At 36.2% G+C, this 17,960-nt stretch overlaps 1 pseudogene; it reads left to right on the top strand.

The window, feature by feature from the left end:
• The first annotated feature begins 7,598 nt into the window (after positions 1-7,598).
• LOC139604218 (NADH-ubiquinone oxidoreductase chain 2-like) lies at positions 7,599-8,208 on the top strand (annotated as a pseudogene).
• The last annotated feature ends 9,752 nt before the right edge of the window (positions 8,209-17,960 follow it).

The raw sequence follows: 17,960 nt of genomic DNA, 5'->3' as shown, positions 1-17,960 counted from the left end.
TATTTATAAATCTTCATAGCCACGTGGTCATTTCATTAGTGCAATATTGTTATCTTTGCTTTTTTATTCATGCTGATATTTAAAATAAATCAAATAATGGGAACTGCTAATGTAAAACATTTGTTAGGATACTTTTAGAGGAGTTACTGATTACTACAATTAACAGGTTTAGGGCAAATATAATTTTAAATTTTTTTGAAAGCATGGAACTTATCCAGCAAGTCCTCCTTTGGTTTCATAAAATGCATGTAACTTGCAAATCATTGAGTCTGTCTGAAAGAAGATGCTCAAAAGACAAAGTAGTTGAGAGAGGGAGGGAACTGAGTACTTTGCGTAAATGGTTTAGAGATGGAGCAGAGAAATCCTTATTAACTTGAAGATTAACATGTTGTTCCTTGCATCTGTGGTGAATATGAGTTTTAATAGTGAACTCAACAACAGGAGCACTTGTCCATCAATGTAGTTATCAGGAGTGGCCAACATTAATTTGGTTTATTAGAGAGTGATATTGGAGAGTTTAACTTTCAAATATTACATTCAATGAGGCCTTTCCTAGCACTGGAACAATGAGTTTCTAAGAGTTAATATCTTGGGGATAGCAAATCAATGCAGACATCATTTGTATTTCTTAGAGACTAGACACCAACTTGTGAGAGGGATGCTCAAAACCCCTCAAAGCACAGCGCCTAAAGAGCTTCAAGTGCACAGAAGATGGTAAGAGAAGGCTTTAAAAGGACAGCTGAACACTGAGTGGGAATGGAGAACAGATGAAGTTCTGAAAAGGTGAAGCATCTGGTCTCATGTTGGTTTTTTTTGCAGTCAGATTTGGGATGAGGGTGAGATTTCAGCTTGCTGGTGGATATGTTTCTTTGTGACTGCTGTATGTTATCTGTGTCATGCTTTGTCTCCAGGCTGTGAAAAGAATAATTTTTCAGTTCAGTGATAAAGAAGTGAGACATGAGCCAATGGAATAGAGGAGATATGTTAATTTTTGCTGATGCTTAGGTGTATGGTTAGCTCCTCTGGGGTGCCAGTGTTGTTTTCTTGAAAGTTTGTATGCTGTTGTCTCGGTTTCTTTTCTCTCTGAATTCTTATCCCTTTGCTACGACTCAGATGTTTTATCTGAAGGTAAGTGTTGCTTCCTTCTTATTCAGGCTTCTGGAAGAGACAAAGAAAAGTATGAGGATTTGAGGTAGTGCCACTTAAGTTTCTAAACTTATTAAATAGAGAGATCTCCCTACTTTGTGTCTTCCACTTTCCTGTTCATAATTCTGTTGTGCAGTGAGTCTGTGATGAGTATATAACCACTTTACATTTGTCTTTTGCTTTTTCTTGTACCTCTGTGTATTGTTTTTGAGAAAGAAGATGAGGGCATATGAAGCGCAATCATTTAGGGAAATGGATATTTATAAGAACACTTTATGAGTCTTAAGAAATCTGCAAAGTTCTTATGATTTTTGGGTTTTGGAGGGTATTAGGGTGTTTTGGGTTTTTTTGGGGTTTTTTTTTTTTTTTTTTTTTTTGTTTTTGTTTTTTTTGTTGCTGTTCTTTTTTCTTTATTTTTCTGGTTGGGGTTTTTTGTTTCTTTATTTGGGGTTTTTTGAGCATGTGTTCCACGTAAGGATTTTGAGCAGTCAGTCCAGGTAATGCATTTTAAAATGTTAAAACCTAACATATAAATAATAAAGCTACCTTCTACAGCTGTGGACAATAAGCACCCTGAAATACCACTGATTTTTACATGTTAGAGTGGGTTTTAAGTAGACTATGTACATCAGAATGAGAGGAAAATATTTTAGAAAGATGCAGTTTCTAGCACTTCTTATAACTTGGCTACAACACCAAAGTTAGTGAAAAACAAAGTAAGTTGAGACTGTGTTGAGAATGTATTACAAACAAAAAACTTGGGATTTTTCTGCTTATTTCCTTCCCTGTCTTTGTGCTTTCCCCTTCCCAGTTATCTGCTGGATGGCTGTAAACTGTGTTAGCTCAGAACCATGCAATCAAAGGTGGCTTGATCAAATGAAGTTACTTTAATATAATTAATATTCACTAAATAGAGATGTAATCCAGGGATTGAGTTAAAAATGCCTTCCATGCTCTTGTGTCTATAGGAGGTTTGTAATTTGTGCTTCCTGCAATCATGTGGCTTTCTTCAAATTGAGGGTTACTGGGAAACATGCAGTGCATTTTAATGCTGCTGGTACCAATTCACATGCTCTGTAAGGCTTTCTTTCTTTTTCTTTTCTGTTTTTTTTTTTGTTTGTCTGTTTGTTTGTTTTTGGTGGATTTGTTTGGTTTTTGTTAATTTGTTTTGGTTTTTTTGGTTGGTTTCTTTTCTACTTGTTTTTATCTTTTTAATCTTTCCTTTTGAAACATTTTGCTGGATTTATTTATTCACTTGATTTTCTTTTTATCAAGATTTGAAGGGGGTCAGGGATAGAGTAGATAAGAAAGGGAGAAATTATTAGTATATTTGAGAGAGCTGTATTCTCTCTTATTATTATTTTCTCTAGAAGATGTCCACTGATAGTTAACTAACACTTAGATAAGGCATGACTCTTTGCTATTGTGAAAAATGTCACATAAAACTAAATTGCAAAAATTCTGAGTCATATTGTTTATAAAATTCTACAAGTCTCTCAGTGAATGTTCTTCAGACATGAATTTTGTAAGAGAAGACAAAAAATAATTGCTTCCTTGTAAAGATCTGTATTTCTTTTCAATGAATTTACCATGGTTTAGCCCTAGCCAGCAAGCCCAGAGCCACTCACATCCCCACCAGCAGGTTCAGGGAGAGAATGGGTGGGGTAAAAACCTGAGAGCTCATGGGTTGACAGTTTAATAGGGAGAGTAAAAGCCATGCAGACAAGAAGAAAAGCAAAACAAGACATTAATTTACTGCTTCCCACAGGCAGGCAGGTGTTCAGCCATCTCCAGGAGAGCAGGGCCCCATCACAGGTAACAGTGGCTTGGAAAAGCAAATAACATCACTAGAAATGTTCCTATACTACTTCTTTCTTCCCCCTGCTTTATATACTGATATACAATGATGTCACCTGGTCTGGAATATCCCTTTGGTCACTTGGGGTCACCTGTACTGGCTGTGTCCCCTCCCACCCTCCCAGGCACCCCCAAACATCCTCAGCAGGGCTGATACAAAAAGCAGAGAAAGCCCTGGCTCAGCAATAACAAAAACATTTCTGTGTTATCAACCCTGTGTTCAGCACAGATCCTAAACACAGCCCCGTAGCAGGCCCTGGGAAGAAAATTAACTCTACCCCAGCCAGAATTCCTTACTGATTTATCTTGTGGACAAACTGTCTTTTGCTTTGTGCGCACACTCTGTTTGTGTTTATAGAAATACTGTGTATTTGCAGATCTGATCTGAAATACTCCATCATGTATGAGAATAACTCTTACATAGAATGAAATCTTTCAGCAAAAGAACATTAAGAAATACAGGAGAAATTTCATTAATTGTTGTTTGGTTTTTCCAAATAAAACAAAAGAATAAAGAAAAAAGAAAGATAGTTTTCTTTATTCTCTTCCAGCACTTCAGAAGAAACTTGTTAAATTCTGAGGGTATCAGAATGATAATGATTGGTTGGTGTTGCAGACATCTTTTATGAAAAATCCTTTCCTTAGGATTTTTCCTCCTGAGAAGCTGAGAGGCCTCAGGAACAAACTGTAAACATTGATTATCTGCTGCTGTGGAATGCAACAGGTAGATCTGTGATTGGCCCATTTTGTAATTAATGGCCAATCACAGCCCAGCTGGCTCAGACAGAGAGCCAAGCCACAAACCTTTGTTATCATTCTTTGCTATTCTATTCTTAGCTAGCCTTCTGATGAAATCCTTTCTTCTATTCTTTTAGTATAGTTTTAATGTAATATATATCATAAAATAATAAATCAAGCCTTCTGAAACATGGAGTCAGATCCTCATCTCTTCCCTCACCCAAGAACCCCTGTGAACACGGTCACATGTTGGGTTCAGCTTTGGTTTTTCTTTTTTTTTTTTTGCTTGTGGTTGAGTTTATATGGTAACTGCTGTTTTATTCTGGCTAAATTTTTTCTGCATTCATTTCTGAGAAGCAAAGGAACTTCTAGATGGACCAGACTGTATCTAAATAAAAAGTAGTAAAAAAAAATAAAGTATAAATATACCAGAAAGAACATCCCTTTCTTTCTCTGCAAGGTCAATTGCTTAATCCTTTTTCTCAGATTATACAAATTCATCATTGCCCAGTGGGCCTGCCTGTCATTGCTCTGGACCTTACACAGTCACTTAGCTTATACAATATAAGTGGAAAGACATGTAGAATTCTATCAAATCAGAATGCTCTTTTACATCAGTTCTATTATGGCATAAAGCACCACATAAATTACAGCAGAAAGGGAGGTGTTTTTCATCCTGACATTTGATGCAAGGTAGAGCCTTGGTATAAATTCAGCAGTTCCTTTCCATTTTTGTTTGTTTGTATGAAAGAGTTGAGGTTTTCAGGAGAAACACTAATCTGAAGTGTTAGAACCTGCAAGGCTCCATCTGAGTCATGCTGACAGGTGAGAGTAAACAAGTATAAAAATGGAAAGTGTTTCTCTCCAGACAGGGGGGAGTTTCTAGCTAAGTGAGGAAAGCAGGGCTGTCTTCTGATGCTTCGTAACTGTTTAATCTGAGTTTGGGCTGAACATGCCTTTAGCCAATTACTTAATTTTTTTTGGTAAATGGGCACTTTTCACAGAGAAATTAATAGGTTACTGAAATCTACAATCAAAGCCTCTGCTGAAATAACTTGTCTAAAAAGGATTCTTTTAACACAAAGTTTTGCATCTTTTTTATCATTGCAACATAAAGTGTCTTAAATACTTCTAATGATAAAATTCCATAATTGTGTCATTTATATCCATAATTATGTCAAATTTGTATAAGACTAGCCATTTCTAATCAATTTATTATTTCTTCCCTATTAAATATCCTAGGGTACTCTTTTCTTGCAGATAGAAAAAAATCACTGAATTATTAGGGTTGCAAGGGACCTCTGGAGAACACCCAGTCCAACCCTACAGCCAAGGCAAGGTCACCTGGATCAGGACTGTGTCCAGGTGGGATTTGAATGTCTCCAGAGAGGGACACCTCCCTGGGCAGCCTGTTCCAGTGTCCTGACACCCCCAGTGCAAAGTTCTTCCTCAAGCTGAGGTGGAACTTGCGTTTCAGTTTATGGCTGCTGCTCTCACCCTGTGGCCATTGCCCTCGCTGGGCACTGTCGCAGACATCTTTTCTGCAAAAGCCTTTCCTTAAGATTTTTCCTCCTGGGAAGCTGAGAGGCCTCAGGAACAAAATGTAAACATTGATTATCTGCTGCTGTGGAATGCAACAGGTGGATCTGTGATTGGCTCATGTTGGATGTTCGTAATTAATGGCCAATCACAGCCCAGCTGGCTCAGACAGAGAGTGCAAGACAGCTGCCTTTGTTATCATTCTTTGCTATTCTATTCTTAGCCAGCCTTCTGATGAGATCTTTTCTTCTATTCTTTTAGTATCGTTTTAATGTAATATATATGATAAAATAATAGATCAAGCCTTCTGAAACATGGAGTCAGATCCTCATCTCTTCCCTCAACCTGAGACCCCTGTGAACACGGTCACAGGGCACCACTGAAAAGGGTTCAGCACCATTCTCTTGTCACCTGCCTTGGAGATATTCATATGCATTAGAGAGATCCTCTCTGTCTCCTCCAGACTAAACAGGTCCAGCTTCTGCAGTCTTTCCTCATAAGAGAGATACTCCAGGCCCCTCATCATGGGGACCCTCTCCTGCAGCTTCTTATCTTTCTTGAACTGTGAATACCTGAATGGAACAGAAGTCACTGGATTTGGCCTCACCAGGGCTGAGTAGAGAGGCAGGATGTCTTGACCTGCTGGACACAGTTGGGCTGTGATTGGCCATTAATTACAAACATCCAGCATGGGCCAATCACAGATGCACCTGTTGCATTCCACAGCAGCAGATAATCATTGTTTACATTTTGTTCCTGAGGCCTCTCAGCTTCTCAGGAGGAAAAATCTTAAGGAAAGGATTTTCCATAAAAGATGTCTGCGAGACACACTCTTCCTGATGTACCCCTGAATACTCATGGAACTGAGAGAGCAGTCATAATTTTGCTCATCTTACCAATTTTGCTCTTTTTTTGTGCCCCTTTGTAGTGTCCAAACCATAAATCGATTCCAGTTATTCTGTAATGTAACTTGTAATCTTGATACAGAGGAGAAGCAAAATGTACCTTGCAAATCAATTGTCAGCCCAAGTGAAGTGAAAAGGCAGATCCCTAAAATGTGCTTGGGTCCTTGACCTACTTTGATAGATATGCATGACTGGTGCAGTGGCAGGCTCAGCAAGCCACGAAGCAGTTCTATTTATCCAGGGAATTGTCTGGGTCTGAGAGTGCTACTTATGTGGGGTGTGTCTGTGAATAAATATTTTTCAAGTTTGTATGTTAATGGTGCCTTTCCAGCTGAGCTGTCTCTTGCCAGGAGCAGGGCCTGATATGTGTGTGCTGAGCAGAATGTTGAAGGGGGTGTCTCCATGGAGGGCTCATGGAAATTCACTTGAACTCATAACCTGACATTTTACATATGTAAAAATAAACAAAAATGCAGCCTTGTTTGAAGGACAGTGCTGTACTTATGTTTGCTAAAAAATGAGGTAGCTCCTCCTCTCTCTATTACAATGAGGCTTTTTTAGATTTTTGGGGATTTGAGGTTTTTCAAGGAGTTTCATCAGGCACTATCTTCTGTACATGAGGCTGGAGGAATTTAACTGGACACAGTTGGAGCATTGTGTTTGGAAAGAGTGGATTTCTCCCAGTAGTGGATCCTATAGCATTATCCTAGCTAATCCCCCCAAAATCCCTTTCCTCTTGTACATGCTGTATGGTGGTATTTCAGGCTTATCCTGTACCATTAAGGTGATTAGGGTACCTGCTATTGAAAAGTAGTGTTCAGAGGCTTCAGTAACCTGAGAGGAAGGAGTCAGTGAAACTGAGGAGGGAAACCAAACCATTCCTTATCATGGCATTTAAAATATAGCAGTTGAGTTCTTAAAATATTTAAGATTTTAGATAGCTGTTGCACCTCAGCTATGAAATACTGCTCCTTGACTAAAGTGTGATAACTGTGTGAGAACTCTGTTAAATTAATGTAGGGCTGGCAAGTTTTGTACAAGGGTATTTTTATCTTCTATAAGATAAGTTAGGAGTGCTGTTGATTATTATCTTCTGTCTTAGGGTAAATCTTTTAGACATGCACTTATGATGTAGCTGAGGGGAGGTTTTACTGAAGTGCTTTTTTATTTCAGGAAATTAATGCTTGCTCAGCTTAGTCCTTTCTCTACTTCATTGTATGTGTACCATATACTTGAGAGGCTAATAGTTTAATACCTCGTATTTTACAGATATTTTGATCATGTTTCCAAGTTGTTACCATTTGAAATACCTTAGTGATACTTATTATTAATGCTATTTGAATGAAAATATACAGGTAAGGGTAAGTCCACGACAGAGCTGTCATTGCAGATCTTTTCTGAACATTCTGAACCTCACCCTCACTAAGCCCTACGCTCTTAACTATCCTAGCTATCCTCTCAGCAGCCCTGGGAGGGTGAATGGGTCTCAACCAAACACAAATCCAAAAAATTCTAGCATTTTCTTCCATCTCCAACCTAGGCTGAATAGCAATCATTATCATCTACAATCCTAAACTCACCCTCCTCAACTTCTACCTGTACACTGTAATAACTGCAACTGTTTTCCTCACCCTAAACACAATTAAAGTCTTTAAGCTATCTACCCTAATAACTGCATGAACCAAAATTCCGTCCTTAAACCTTAAACACAATGCTGCTCCTAACCCTGCTCCCCCCTCCAGGACTCCCTCCCCTGACAGGATTCCTGCCCAAATGACTTATCATTCAAGAACTAACTAAGCAAGACATAGCCCCAGCAGCCGCACTTATCTCCCTCCTGTTCCTGCTAAGCCTATTCTTCTACCTTCTCACATACTGCACAACAGTTGCACTTCCCCCACACACCACAAACCATATAAAACAATGACGTACTAGCAAACCAGCCAGCATTACAATTGCTGTATTTACCACCATGTCCGCCATCCTCCTTCCTATCTCCCCTATAATCCTTACCATTGTCTAAGAAATTTAGGATTACCTAACCGAAGGCCTTCAAAACCTTAAACAAGAGTTGAACCCTCTTAGTTTCTGCTAAAGTCCACAGGCCATTATCCTGCATCCCCTAAATGCAAGTCAGGTGCTTTAATTAAGCTAGGATCTTCCGATTTACTAGCCAGATGGGCTTTGATCCCATGATACTATAGTTAACAGCTATATGCCCTAACCAACAGGCCTCTGCCTAAGGCTCTGGTACATAACCAATGCACATCAATGAGCTTGCAACTCACTATGAACTTCATGAGAGAGCTGATAAGAAGAGGAATTGAACCTGTGTAGAAAGGACTACAGCCTAACACTTACACACTCAGCCATCTTACCTGTGATATTCATTAACCAATGATTATTCTCAACTAATCACAAAGATATTGGGACCCTATACCTAATAGGTGAGGTTATGTAGAGTAGCGTGATTGGGGGGAGTTTTATGATGGTGGATAGGAGGAGGCCAGTGGTGAGATGAGAGCCTTGGAGTACTTCTGGGAATCAGAAGTGGAATGGAACTAGTCCTAGTTTTATTCTGATTGCTGAAGTGAGGACCAGGCAGGACGTTGGGTGGGTAAGTTGGGTGATGAACGTTTTCCCCAGAATCTGGATAAATATATTTTCTCCATGCTGACTGTGATTAGTGCCCGCATTGGTAGAAATTCCATCTGTAGCTCCAAATTCTGCACTAGCCAGCATCTCTGTGTGGAAATGTTGTGCAAATGTTGGGTGTCACGTCTCCACCTTTTGCACCTCTTCCAATATTCTCACCTTTTCTGATTACCTTCTGCTGTCTCCACAGCCTGTTGGGATTTTTCCTGAGCTACCTTTTACCCGGCTACTGCCTCTCAGACCTGCCTGTGCTCTTCTCACATATCACTTTATTTTCTCAGTATTAGCATCATTTGGAAACTCCAATGGTATCTACAGTTACAGTCTTCACTGGCCAATCTATCAGGATGAGGGATAAAGATTGCTTGCAAAAGCTGTGAACTTTATAATGATAAATATGTTGTCCTATTCATCACAATAAATATAAAACATTGTCCTAGTAGGACAATGCATGCTCTATGAAGAGTACTCTTATTCCATGTCTGCCATTTCTATGTGTGCAGGGCCTTTATTTAAGAATTAAATGGAAATAAACAGAAGCGTGAAGGCTGAATAAGACAGATTAATGCAATTTAAGATATGCAATTAAAACATCACAGACAGGAAATTTATTTCTATTAAAATAATTTTAGAAAGCGTTTTTCTATACTAAAGAGATAATTTGTATTTTTATGGCTTGATTAATACACTGTGATGAAATTCTAAAGCTGCAGAGCATTAATTGCCAAAGAACTAAGACTGAAGCCTAATATTTTAATTCTAATGGGTTCAGAGCATTTTAATGGTCTTCAGTTCTGCATATTTCTGTGTGTTTTAAGCAGCAGAATAATTGTTTGATATTAAGAAAGATAAATAATTTTAAATTTCATCAGGTTCAGTGAGTAGGCACTGGACTGTGACTTAGAATATCTGGAGTCTAATTCTGGCCCATTTTTACTATTCTCTAATATGATCTATACCAATTTCATACTCATTATATTAATTTTATTTTGATCTTTTCTGTAATTTCAGTGGGCTCCACAGTAGTTGTCCTGTCAACCAGTTTATAACATTTCAGCCACCTTAGGGTCCAGATCTTGGCATTCTTTTAGAAATATGAGGGAAAAAAAAGTAAAAATATGAATTTGTATATAAATATGATACTGATATCACTATGTACTCATGATATTTCTCTTTTCTTTAGCCCCAAATTTTATGTCCTTAAAATTTACCCTATGCTGTTAAATATTTTGCAGACATCACAAGTAAGATGGAAATATCCTGTGGATGCAATTTTGGTTTTTGACAGTGCAATTTAAAATTTCTCTAAGATTCATGAAAAAAAAATGAATCACTGAACAATAAACATTATATTTCCTGGAAGTTGGATATGTACCACAACATACTGTTCATGACTAAAAATGGAAATTTTATGCTGTGGAAAACCAGTCACCCCAACATTCCTACTTCTTTGTACTTCGAAGGTAACCCAATGATCAGATTGCAATTAATGTCTTTTCTGGGATCTACACACTAAAGATAGAGGTGCTTCATAGTAAAGAAAACAGAATTCAAGTGTATGATGAAGGAATTGTGGGCTGAAATCTAATCAGGAACATTTTAACGGGGGATAGACTAGATTGTGACATTTTTTAATTCTGATTTTAAAAACTAAGTAACCAAGCTGATTAGATCTTCTTTTGTGCTCAAAGAAACATCACTTTAAGATCCCTTGCTTTTGAAATGAAGTATTAAAAAGGTTTGTAGTGCACTTAAAATACAGGAAACTTTAGGAGCAGGATTTTTTTTGTTTCTTTTTCTCCACTATATATGCAATGCAAAGTTATCAGCTTCTAGGTAGAATGATTAGAATTCATTCTCCTTTTGTGTGGTTTCAACCCAAATTTGTCAAGTGGAACCTTTGTGGTATTATGAAATAGTGTAATGGTCTTTTCTTTTTACTTCATAAGTTTTATCTTCCTGCCTCTATGATCCCACTTGCAGCAAAAATTATTGGGGGAAAAGATATGGGTTTTTTTCAATGTTATTTTTCCTCTTAGTGAAAGTGGGATGTGTTAGGGTTTGGGGGTGGTTTGGCAGGTTTTTTTTGGAAAAGGAAAATAGCATTTTAAACAGGCTACGTGTCCCTGAGATGCTTTTATTAGTAGTAGTTTACTCTAAATTTGTAAACAGGAAGCTGCAGCAGCTTTTTGTCTTTTTCTTTTAATAAATCAGGCTTTCCAAGCTTTGTTTTTACTGCTTAAAAGTGTGGAAGTATTTAATGTTCACTTGAAACTTGCTTCAGGCAGTGTCTGTGAGTTTATCTGCTCATGTAAAGAACAACAGTGTTTCAAACAAGCAGTGTTGCTGTAGTGTTCAATACAGAAATGTTTCAGCTACATGTATCTCTATCTATATATCTTCAGTTTCCCCTGGAACTTCCATTAGATAAGTAATGTTTGGGATAAATTTAGATGGAATAATAATAAAAAAAAGTGTGGTTTATATTTTCGATCAAACCCAGTTATATTTGATCCTTAAAGGTTTAATTAACTCTTGAAATTAGAAAAAAATTGTGGTAAGATTTTTTCAACAGCTACTTGATGACATAAGTCTGTTCTTTGGCATTATTTGGAAATATTTTATAACTGAATTACTCTGAAATATTTTCCCATCTCTTATACTTCAAAATTTTACCAGAAAAAGAACATTCAGGTTAATGAGAAATATTTCAATTGGTTACCAGTCTCTTCTTAGCACAGATGTGTTCAAATTATGAAAATGGGTTACTAAGAGGGTTTATCTGGAACTGCTATCAGTTTGATGAAGGCTGAACAGAATACAGCTGCAGGCATAAACACTCAATTACCTGAGCAGCCTTTTCCAACATTATTTTCAATTTGAGCTAGAAACCCTGTCCCTGATAACTCATAACCCATCACCCAGTCTCTTTAGTTATACAGACCTGAGGGTAGAAGCCAAATCTCTGCTGAAAGGTTAAAGAAAATACAAAAATATTCTTTTTGACTAGTATGTAGTCAGGAAAATTTTCTCACTCTGCTGGGACTTCATTGCTATGAACCTTTTGACCAAATTTATCAGGCTGATGGAGATTTGGTAAAGCTTTAGAGAGTACCATTAAATTCCATGTCCGTTGAAATTAAAATTACTTTCTTTTCTTGCACAGAAAGTGAATGCAAAGTTGATAATAAAAGTGCCTTCTATTAAAGAAGATTGCTTATGTCAAAAATGTGCACTTTAATCTGTCTGCCTTTGAGCTCATTAGGTTTTATCAAACTTGAATATATTGGAAGCTGAGGAAAAAATGAATTTTAAAATGAAGCCTAACACTGAGATAATATACAAAAAATGGCAGCCAAGATGAATCTGTAAAAAAGTTGTGTATTCCAGAACCAAATAAAAAATGGCTTAAGGTTAGAAAATTATTTTAAGGAGAATGATTAAATGTTTAAGATGGTGAGATTTGAAATTACCTTCAGTGATTTCGCATGATTGAAATCTGCTACCTCTATGGTGCTTCCTCATAGGCTGGGCGATAGAATTGGAATTTAAGGAATGCATAAATCCAATCAGGAATAACTTCCCAGTGTGGCTGGGTTCACTTGTTGTTCTGGCTCATATCATGTACAAAGCCCCATCCGACCTGGCCTTGAACATTTCCAGGGATGAGAAAGCTGAAACTCCTCTTGGCAACCTGTTCCAGTGCCTCACCAACCTCACAGGAAATAATTTATTCATAATATCTAATCTAAACCTGCTCTCTTTGAATCCATTCCTTCTTGTCCTGTCACTACATGTCCCTGTAAAAAGCTTCTCTCTGTCTTCCTTGGCCCCTGTTTCTCAGATAAAGGAAATAATTAATGGATATTTTCCTTGCTCTTTTAACAATTTTTGTGGGGCTTTTTTGTTCAAAAAAACCCCTCTGTGACTATTGTTGCTACATCCCACTCCCCTCCAAAAGAGGTTTAGAAGAAAAATTATATTGTTCAAACTTGTCTTTACCTAGGACCTTAACAATGGCAGGAACAGATAAAAGCAACCTGAATTCTTTGCCCATTATGCCATGAAGAATATAAAGTTTCATCTGTTAAAAATGAAGTAATATATGATTGTTGTCCCCGTCTCTCTCCAAGGCAGAAAGTATTGATATCTGTGTATGTACACACAGTATACATTCTAAAACAAAACCAAAACCCCTTCTCCTTATTCAGAATCTTAGAAAATAAAAGAGGTAGGAAAAAAAAGTTGAGTAAAACAAGATTGAATTCGGACTTATTTTGAGATTTATTCTCCTTCGTCAGTTGGAAAATACTTTTGCATAGGTTGAGCAAACACACACAAAATAACAAGTAGGTTTTTTTATGAAACTTTTGATTGCTCAAGCAAAGACAACGTGAATGGGAGATTTAAAGCCATATTTCATTTGCTGGTGGAATTCAGTCATGTTTTAGAATACTATGACTTGTGTTAAAAAACATTTTTTTGCATCTTCAGTATTGCAGAAGGTGGGAAATTTCTCTTAATTTCAGAGCATCATTTGCTGAGTTTAGGTTTGTGCTGGATGCCACTGTTCTTGGAAACTGTTTTACATGTTGCACTCATATTCACCTTATGGGTAGCTTGTTTTTTATCCCAGATGGTTTAACAACATTTCTTTAAATGGGCAATCATTTAAGTGTGTTACAGGAGACTTTGTGAAACAGACTTTTAAAATTTCATATTAAAAACCTCATAAATCTGTGTTATAAGAGATGTAAAGTCCCATAATTGTGTCAATTAGTCATAGTGGAATATATATTTTAATTCACCTGTGAGAGTTGAAATGTAGCCATGACATGCAGTGGAAAATGTCTGTGGATTGGCAGAATGGGAAGGAGGAGATCCATGAGATAATAAGACCCTGAAGGGGCTTTTGACAGAGAGAGAGAGAGGCATGTGACAATTAATAAGCATACATTTCATGTTCCAAAAAGGCTTGGATATCATCTGTAACATGCTTCATATTTCTCTGAGAAACCACTACATTCTATGTTTTGTTTATTTATGGTTATAGTAATTAATATTTATACATAGGATGGATAAAACAAGCAATCTTTTTTGATTCTTCTGATATGGGATTGATTTTCCCCTAAAATAGAATTGAAGCAATAAAGAGAAAATCTTATATTTCTGGCAGGTCTGCTAAATCCTCAGAATGCTATAGATGTGTATGACCTGGATAAAAATAGTAAGTGTATATATAGTTTTTATCACTTAAGTCCTTTGAGCATCTCCCAGAGATAAGAAACATTTGTCACATTTTTGAAGGGGTTTTCATTGACAAAGGCTTCAATCATGCAGAAAGCTGTTTTCAGATTTCCATAAAACAAAGAGGACACCATTTACATGATAAATTGCTCCTAGACAACAATCTTAGCTGACTACCCAAGTGCTACCCTGTGATTCTGTTATCACTGATTTGTCCTTCAGTTTTCAGCAGAATGAAAATGAAGGACTTGCAACTAATTGTGCTATGAAAACAGAGCTAATTTGTTCATACTGGAAAAGAAAGAAAAAAAAAAAACAACAAAAAACACAAAAAGAAGATTCTAAGCCATTAGGGTAGAGTGTAAATCATATCATATGCAATAACAAAGCATTATTAATGGCTGTACTGCTGTACAAAGAGTATGAGAGTGATATTTTGTAGTAAAATTACTTCTTGAAAGGTCTAATGCATTTTTTAAAAGCATGAAGCCATGTATTTCTAAATGTCACTGAAAATTACGTGTCTTCACAAAAGCTATGAATCTCTGTTATTCTTTATCAGTGCTGATCAAGAGGAGGAAATAAATTTTACATATATATAAATATATCCTGGACTATGGACTCCTGTTATTACCAAATTTTATGGCATGAAGATATCTAGTTTCTGATATTTTTTTGTTTTCAGCTATTTTTAGTTTCTGGGTTTTTTTGTTGTTTTAATCTATCAAAATGCAAAGAAGAAGGGAATGGATACTTTAACTATTGTCACACTGAACTACTAATCTGCTCTGAGTACTCTGTTTTATCTATTCCCACCCAGACTGACAATTCAGAATATGACAAAACCTGACCTCAACAGAGAGTTCAAGAATTCTGTTCTTAAGATGCCTTTTTTTTTTCCAAAACACTTCTGGATTAAGATTAAAGGAGGTGTGACACCAATGTAGATACTTTTAGCTATTTTGGTCTCTGTGAAATATATTTCCCATAAGCAAATATCATCACTAATGTTCTCTGTGCCTTTTGTTCTGTGATTATCCACTCTTATACTTTCATCTTCCATATTTATTTTTCAGGAGACCACTTGTTGTGATTTTTATTTTTAAAAAAACCAAACCATTTCCTGTATTCTTAACTACCATCGTTTTTGTCTTTTGCACTTTCTGTTATTGTAACATCAGGACATTAGGTTTGAAGATGAGGAAATACTGCTTTTAACTTTGAGGTGATCAGTGTAATTTAGGTCTGCGTAGTCTTGGTTTAAAATTAGATTTGGATTTGATTTCTGACTAAAAGATTTTGAAACAGATTGATGTTGTAGTCTTGTCTGATAAAAAAAAAGTAGAAAAGAAATATAATGGAAGTGGGAGAACTAAAATAACAAAGAAAAGATGTAATTTCATAACTTTGTGTTCCAAACAACAGTTTCCAAGTCTTTTGCTAATATTCCAGTCTATCTCACTGTGCAACTACTACAGCTTAACTGTCCTCAGGAATATAGACTTGAAAAGTGGTACTTGCAAGAGAAGCAGGATGGAGCCATAATTGATATTTTACTATTTTTCTATATTGAAGATTATTTTGTGAATTTTTTTCTATCAAATTTGCAAACCCTAAGAAGATAATATCTTCTTTTTAGACTTTTTAGATGAAACAAACACAAATCCAAAGAGAAATATAAGAAGGTTAGAGATTCAGGATTGGTTATTTAATGTCAGCACTTCTAGAGATATATGAAAATGGACCTTGAATTGCATTCAATAGTAGCAAAACTGCCCCATTCATTTGCTGAAATTATTCCATCACTGTATTGTTAGATTATGGGATTAGGGGAGGTGTATTCCCTGACTCTGTTAATTTTTTTTTTTCATGGTTTTTGGCGGGGGCGGGGGGGGGGGTGTTGGTTTTTCTTGGTTTGATTTGGTTTGAGTTTTTTGAGGGGGAGTGGGGCACAAAGGCACGGAAACAAGACCCTACTTCCTTGTGCTTCCTCTCACCATTATGAAAATTTCATAGGAGAGGAAACATTTTAGAAGTCAGGAGAAATTCTCACTATGTGACCAATAGGACTGCAGTTTGATTGTGTGCTTGACCAGGGCTGTGAGATGCATGACGAGAGTTGAACATTTCCAGAATCTGGAATTTCTTTTCTTTCTCTCTTTTCTTTCTCTTTTCTTTGTAGGACCTGGTGGACTGGAAAAAAATCTGCCCTGATGTTTCAAAATTTATTGACAAGATTTGATTAGCTTTTTACTTAATTTTCTTTCTTATTTCAATTTGGTGACACCACATTACAAATGCTTTTTTATCATTTAAAAAATCATACTCCATTTTTCTTTGTCTATCATTACTTATGCTGTTGTCCTACATACCAACATGATGGTGAGGCCATCAGATTTGCTCTACATTAAAAAGCACAAGGAATTAGAAAACTGAAATTCTTGATTATAGTTCTGCCATATATAAGAAGTTTTATGTGTGTGAAAATTTCTGGTATGCTTTACTCAGATCTATTTGGAAATGGATACCTAGTATTGAAAGTAAGAATATGCTGCAGTATAGATGCAAAATAAGGAGTTTTAGGAGATTAAAAGAATTAAGAGAAAGCAGAGACTTCTAAGGAAATAGAATACTCATATTGTATGGATTTGTCATTTGCCAGTAATCTGGGCTGGTGATTCTCACAAAAGTCCTCCTCTGAGCACTTTTGTGGAGTCTGAGGAGCTATTTTTCTCAAAATTGTACAGTAGTGATGAAAAATTGAAACACAGGGTCAACCCACTCTGCAAGGAAATTTGATTTGGGTCTGCTTCAAGGAGTCTTGCCACTGTTCCCTTATATTTTGCTGGTTTATGGACATAAAATGAAGTTCACCTCTTGTTCTTTAGTATTTTTGTGCTTTGAGGACAGCTGAATTTAGTATGCTATTGGTACTAAAAATTGGAAGGGAAAGACAAAATAAAGCAAGCTAAATAGCAAAATTGTCTAGGACCATATAATTTATCTTTCTAAATAATATGTACATGACACAATCAGGTGAGTAGAAATATTAGCAAATAAATAATCTGTTTTTTTACTGGGGCATGGAAAACAGAATAAATACATGATTTCTCCTCAGAACAATGATAAAAAGAGGTTCAGCTCTCATGTTATTCTCCATAATATTGTGGTGACAGCATTTCTCATGTAACTGCAGGATGTTGCTTTGCAAAATATCCATACATTTATGCATATAAATTACTGGATAGCAGCTGCTATATAGGAAGGAGAGAGAGGAAATCTCCTTGACTATAAAAAGAGATTTCCTTGCAATGCAAATAAAAAAAAAGCTGAAATGCGTCGTAGAAATCAAATAGGATTATGATCTTAGTGCAAAGACAGTTTCCTTTCAGGTGAATTAAATCAGATGGTGAGGCACTCAATTATAGAAAAGAATGAATTGTATTGCAGCCTAAGATATATAGGATACCAAAAGGGAAAAACATTATGACAATGGAAGATGATAAGAAACCTCCTTAAGAGAAACTTTGAAAATATTTATTTTGTGGAAAAGAAATTGGATGACTAGAGGGGAAATGATTAAATATTGAAAGAATGAATGCAGCAGCCATAACTATCAAATGTTTCAATTAACCAGTTTTTCAGGTGTGATAAATTTCATTCTGTATGTTAGGCTAGAAAGTTTTAATAGTAAGCTTTTTAATATATATTACATATTCTTTGAATTGTGTCATCTTAATGGCACATTTCCCTGTTTTCTCTTTTGCTTCTACATTGTTCTTCCATACCAATACTCATATTCGAAAAGAATGGTTAACTTTTTTATTTACTCTGAAATTAGAGAAAAAATTCCTCTCTTTAATTTTCACAATA

The sequence above is a fragment of the Agelaius tricolor genome, unplaced genomic scaffold, assembly GCF_023055355.1.
Source record: "Agelaius tricolor isolate 1412-34295 unplaced genomic scaffold, bAgeTri1.0.p SCAF_47, whole genome shotgun sequence".
Classification (NCBI taxonomy): Eukaryota; Metazoa; Chordata; class Aves; order Passeriformes; family Icteridae; genus Agelaius; species Agelaius tricolor.
This window is presented reverse-complemented; position numbering and strand designations above follow the sequence as displayed.